Raw genomic sequence first — 6468 nt, 5'->3', positions numbered from 1 at the left:
AGCTCTGGGGAATACCGGTTAATACTTAGACCCCGCACCTCAGGTGGGCCTGCGTCATTCCCAGGGGGACCCGCTGGTGTACCTATCCTGCTGGCTCCAGGTAAGCCTTTTACTGCTATAGCAACTGGTCTCTGAACCTGACCTTACACCGTGACAGTCAGGCAGAGAATGGTCAGGGTCACAAGCCAGGGATCAAGCAGGAGAAGTCCGCAGAGGTCAGGATCAGGCAGGGTCAGCAACAAGTCAGACAGGAACAGGAATACAGGATATAAGATACAGGGGCCCATGGAAAACACACCAAGGCCTTGACTGTGAGTCTGGCCATTCCTTAAATACAACCCATGCAATCAGCTTCAGGTATTTGGCTGACTGCAGGGGTGAGTCTCTGATTGCTCAGCACCCGCTGGCCAGCCCTGGTACTGCAGCCCACAAGGCAGGTGAGTCCCACCATTATTGGCAAGTCCATTCCTGACAGTACCCCCCCCCCCAAGGAGCAGCCTCAGGACGCTCCAAACAGTCCTAGCTGGGTAAAATGTTCCACCGCCTGGGTCCGGTAACTGGCGGGATATCAAAGACTGGCACATCGGGCTGGGTACCGGACAGAGGCACATCGGGCTGGGCACCGGACAGAGGCACATCGGGCTGGGCACCGGACAGAGGCACATCGGGCTGGGCAACGGACAGAGGCACATCAGGCTGGGCAACGGACAGAGGCACATCGGGCTTGGCAACGGACAGAGGCACATCAGGCTGGACACCGGACAGAGGCACATCAGGCTGGACACTGAATCACCAGGCGGAGCAGCAGGCACCGGGCCACCAGGCAGGGCAGCAGGCACCGGGCCACCAGGCGGAGCAGCAGACACCGGGCCACCAGGCGGAGCAGCAGGGACCGGGCCACCAGGTGGAGCAGCAGGCACCGGGCCACCAGGCAGTGCGACAGGCACCTGGCCCCCAGGCGGAGCGGCAGGCACCGGGCCCCCAGGCAGAGCAGCGGGCACCGGGCCCCCAGGCGAAGCGGCAGGCACCAGGCCCCCAGACGGAGCGGCAGGCACCGAGTCATCTGGCAAGACAGCGGGCACCGAGTCATCTGGCAAGACCGCGGGCCCCGAGTCATCTGGCAAGACCGCGGGCCCCGAGTCATCTGGCAAGACAGCGGGCCCCGAGTCATCTGGCAAGACAGCGGGCCCCGAGTCATCTGGCAAGACAGCGGGCCCCGAGTCATCTGGCAAGACAGCGGACTCCGAGTCATCTGGCAAGACAGCGGGCTCCGAGTCATCTGGCAAGACAGTGGGCCCCGAGTCACCAGGCACGACAGCGAGCTCTGAGTCAACTGGCACGACAGCGGGCACCGGGTCATCAGGTACCGGATCGTCTGGCTCGACAGCGGGCACCGGGTCATCTGGCTCGACAGCGGGCATCGGGTCACCAGGTACGACAACGGGCACCGGCTCATCAGACATTGGATCGTCTTGCTCAACAGCGGGCATCGGGTCACCAGGCATGACAGCGGGCACTGGGTCATCAGGCATGGGTCATCTGGCTCAACAGTGGGCACCGGGTCATCTGGCATCAGGTCATCTGGCTCCACAGCGAGTACTGGGTCATCAGGCATTGAATCGTCTGGCTCGACAGCGGGCATCGGGTCATCAGGCACGACAGCGGGCATCGGGTCACCAGGCATGACAGCGGGCACTGGGTCATCAGGCATTGGATCGTCTGGCTCGACAGCGGGCATTGGGTCACCAGGCATCAGGTCATCTGGCTTGACAGCGGGCACCGCGTCATCTGGCAAGGCAGTGGGCACCGAGTCACCAGGCACGACAGTGGGCTCTGAGTCAACTGGCATGACAGCGGGCATCGGGTCACCAGGCACGACAGTAGGCTCTGAGTCAACTGGCAGGATGGTACTGGTTGGAAAGAATTTTCGCTTTTTTCTCGTTTTAGTTACTGGAGCACTGTAAGTAAACGCAGGTCTGTAAATGAATGGAGCAGCTGAAGACAGAGAAGAGCTGGAGGATGGAACAGAGGAGGGAGCAGTTGCTACAGAGGACTTCTTTACAGGGTTAAAGAAAGGATAGGTGCAGCGAGTGGGAGCAGGGGACTGGTATGTGGTAGTTAGCAGAGTATACTGGGCCGTCACTGGGGGTGCTGTCGGGGATGCAGGAAGAGTGCCTTGAGCAGAGGAATGATGTTGCAAGCTGACTGAGGCTGGGTGCAACAAATCTGTCCATGTCTGCAGTACTGGTTGAACAAAACTCAGCTTACACATAGCCTGTCTGATCAAAGACTGCACTGCGTTTATGCAATCCATAAGCACATGTGATGGACAAGCTGCATAGTGCTCATGGAAGCAATCTGGATCATCCTCCAACAACCATACCAGTGATTCCACTTGATCCACACTAAATGGGGGAAAAGGTCATCCCTGCTTTCAGGGGTACAGGACCAAGCCAACTCAGCACAAACCTGGATCAATGGCTGCACCTCAGAAAACTCTGTGCCCTGATCTACTAGTACATGAGCGATCCTTATACACTCTAGCAGTTGATCCCGGGTATACTCCTTCAGAGTCTGATAAGCATATTCTCTGTCATCAAACACTAGCAGATATAAATACACAACCTCATCAAGATCCATCCTTCCCAGCAACAATAAGCCAAGATGGCCTCCCTGTGCAGCCACTTCTGGACAGGATTGGCCTTGGTGTAATGTCAGGAATCAGGGTATGACCAGAGGTGTGTGGACTGACGCAGGGAAACGCAGGCTTCAGATATGGTATAAACAATATAATTTATTAAGACTAACAATACAAAACGCAGTGCAAAACTAAACATAAACACAGTGCAAACAAACCAAACCAAACCACCCACAGATAACAATACATACAATGCAAGAGTCGTAAGGCAGGCCGGGTCAGTAGCAAACGGGCAAACGGAGTACCAGGAACAGGCGGGAGAGTGGTCGGGGTCACAAGCTGGGTTCAGTAACTCACGGGCAGCGCAGTACAGAGGGTCAGGCAGAGAATGGTCAGGGTCACAAGCCAGGGATCAAGCAGAAGTCCGCAGAGGTCAGGATCAGGCAGGGTCGGCAACAAGTCAGACAGGAACAGGAATACAGGATATAAGATACAGGGGCCCATAGAAAACACACACCACGGCCTTGACTGTGAGTCTGGCCATTCCTTAAATACAACCCCTGCAATCAGCTTCAGGTGTTTGGCTGATTGCAGGGGTGAGTCTCTGATTGCTGAGAGCACCCGCTGGCAAGCCCTGGTCCGGCAGCCCACAAGGCAGGTGAGTCCCAACATTATTGGCAAGTCCATTCCTGACACAATGGTCGGGAAATCTGTCAGAACATCACTTCTGGGTCAGGACAAGAAGGGAGTGAACGTGTCCCCTCTACCCTCCGACACCCGCTGACCCGGGCCCACAGATGGGCAAGCAGAGCCGGGGAAGCATAGTAGGTACAGGGGAGGTTCACACACACGGGGTGGCAGAGGCTGGAACCTGAATGGAGAGCCCTGTGGCTTGCCCTCAGCAGGGTTAAAAAGAAGGCAATACTTGCCTGAACTACATGTCCCGGGCGTCGGGCGATGTAAAGTGAACATCCCTGCATGATGAGCCGACATTGACCTCACAGCACTGCCTCAGAGCAAACTAGTCATAGGAAGGATCAGATTTATCATTCCTTGTCTGCAGATCTAAAACTCATCAAAACCAGTTCAGAGACCAAACAAACCCAACAGAGAAAAGGGGCCCCGGACCTCAAAATTGTAGTAAACACTAAACAGTCCAAACAAAATGTCTTCCCATGGGGGGAGTAGTTCTTCAATGTCCAGCAACCCTCCTATTCCCCCCTCACATCCACATCCTATTATTGTGTGACCAATACCATCCAAATCATTCTTACTTTCATTTCCCAAAGTTATCCGTCTACAAGGAGACCTGTATAGATCACATGATGGCACCAATGAGGATGGAGGAGGACCGGAGTCACATGACTGAGAAGATACTAAACCTCACCCTGGAGATCATCTACCTGCTGACCGGAGAGGTGAGGAGGATTCTGGGAGGTCACATGACATCACTCCTATCTCTATTAATAAACACAGACCTGACCGGAGAGGTGAGGAGGATTCTGGGAGGTCACATGACATCACTCTTATCTCTATTAATAAAACACAGACCTGACCGGAGAGGTGAGGAGGATTCTGGGAAGTCACATGACATCACTCCTATCTCTATTAATAACACACAGACCTGACCGGAGAGGTGAGGAGGATTCTGGGAGTCTAACATGATATTCTTATTGGTTTCTCAATACAGAGATTTCCTTTTCTGAAGTCAGGTGATCATATGACCATCACAGTGCCTCCATGTGACTCCCTTAACCCTGAGAGACACAACATGCAGAAGATTCTAGAAGTCACCAAGAAGATGATGGAGCTGCTGACAGGAGAGGTGAGCGGTGCCGGGAATTCTGGGACATTCTCCAGTAACAGACAAGGGATGTGTCTGGATGGTGACTGTATCATTGTGTGTGTCAGGTTCCTATAAGGTGTCAGGGTGTCACTGTCTATTTCTCCATGGAGGAGTGGGAGTATTTAGAAGGACACAAGGATCTCTACAAGGACGTCATGATGGACAATCAGCCGCCCCTCACATCACCGGGTAAGAGGAGACTTTATTGTAAAGGAGAGAGCAGTACGGAGGATCCACCTAGATCCCCCATCATCTGATAAACACATAGAAACAATGGATTCAGTCAGTGTGTGTGTTTCCTACAGATGGATCCAGTCATGGGAACCCACCAGAGAGATGTCCCCGTCCTCTGTATTCCCGGGATTCCACACAGGAAGGTCACACCATCCCTCACCATCATCAGGTAGATGATGACAATTATTGGTAGTTGTGATTTATACACAGCATGTTTGTTACAATGAATGTTTTATTATATCTTTCAGAGTGGAATCCTCGGGGATGATAATATTGATGTTAAAGAAGAGTATAAAGAGGAGGATGAGGAGTATGGAGTGATGGAGGAGTTTTCAGAAGGACTCAAGGATATGATGGAGCCACCTAATACCAGGAACCCACCAGAGAGATGTCCCCGTCCTCTGTATTCCCGGGATTCCATACAGGAAGGTCACCATTACAAGGTTTGTTGAATGGAGCATCTAGAGCTTGGTCTCGTGGAAACAATTTGTGCATTTTTCATGTGAATTTATATTTAACAGATGATTTTTTTTCTTGATTTAGAGTGGAGATCCAATCGATATAGAATTTGAGGTGAAAGCAGAAGAAGAGGCGTATGTGAGGGATGATCAGCAGTCTATGGAGGAGGATGGAATAACGGGGACATTTATAGAGGAGGACACTCCTACAGAGATCAGCACAGGTGGGTCATGAACACTAAATCCATTCCTCCACCCATACTGCTCACTGATTGGTCCAGAGTAGGGCGGGGACTGGGTGATATCAGCCTGTAATCCCCTGGTCACTTTCCTGAGCTGTGTTCCCCGTCCTGTATTCCTGGATTTCTCTCGGATAATCTTCCTTCTCTGTGCTGCAGACACAATTTATGTATCTAGACTGGATTTATGGAGGTTCTGGGGTTCAGCTGGCAGCAAAATGTTCATTTTCACCCTACACAATCCTAGACCTAGGCCCCTAGGGCAAGGGTAGGCAACCTGAGAGCCGCAGGACTACAAGTTCCATTATGCCTCTGCAAGTCATAGCAGTAACTGTCAATTTTGTAATCTTTGCAGTGCCTCATGGGAAATGTAGTTCCACAACAGCCAGAGAGCCATAGGTTGCCTACCCCTGCCCTAGGGCATGTGCTTTTGATCTTTTGCACAAGTCCAAGTCTAATAAGATCTCTGACAGAACAATTCTCCCAGGGTTCCTTGCTCTGTGGTCTGCTGGCTGTGCCGGGTGGAGGGATATGTCTGTATAGTCTCAGGCCCAAGTCACTGAGTGCAGTCTCAGGAGATGGGAGGCAGCGGTGTGGGACCTCTGCAACTTGTCTCGTGTAGACATTGAAAGTGGTTGTAAACCCTCCTGTAATCCCCTCATCACTGTCCCTCCTATAAAAGACAGTTCTGGTTGTTTCCTCACTCTCTGACTAAGGTCCATGAATAAAGAAATGACCTGGTAGGAGATCAGAGGAGCCATTTCCTAGTTCCCTTGAGGGTGGAATTGTAAGCTCCTCAGAGACCAAGCTGCCTGATGTGGGCGGAGTCCTGGTTTGGGGGAACCAATCAGCTCCTGTCTAGTAATCCTCTTTGTCTTTGTATTTTAGTCCATGGCCGGGAGATGAGGAAAACCTCCGAGGATTGTCTCACTTTGTCTCCAGACTGGAAAGTAGAAGATGAGGACATCACACAGTATAGTCCAGGAGAAAACCCAGCTCCCTCCAATGTCCATCCAGCACCACCCAGTGTAGATGGACCATCGGATTCCTCGT

At 52.4% G+C, this 6468-nt stretch overlaps 1 long non-coding RNA gene across 1 annotated transcript; it reads left to right on the top strand.

Moving 5' to 3' along the window:
* Positions 1-5031: 5031 nt before the first annotated feature.
* LOC149443973 (uncharacterized) lies at positions 5032-5582 on the top strand. Its single transcript, XR_016306583.1, has 2 exons — positions 5032-5161; positions 5262-5582. It is a non-coding gene; the product is annotated as an uncharacterized LOC149443973 (long non-coding RNA).
* Positions 5583-6468: the final 886 nt, after the last annotated feature.

Source organism: Staurois parvus, unplaced genomic scaffold, assembly GCF_062004578.1.
Source record: "Staurois parvus isolate SC_StPar_1 unplaced genomic scaffold, SC_StPar_1.0 ptg000819l, whole genome shotgun sequence".
NCBI lineage: Eukaryota > Metazoa > Chordata > Amphibia > Anura > Ranidae > Staurois > Staurois parvus.
Note: the sequence above shows the minus strand (reverse complement) of the source record. Positions and strands in the feature narration are given on the sequence as shown.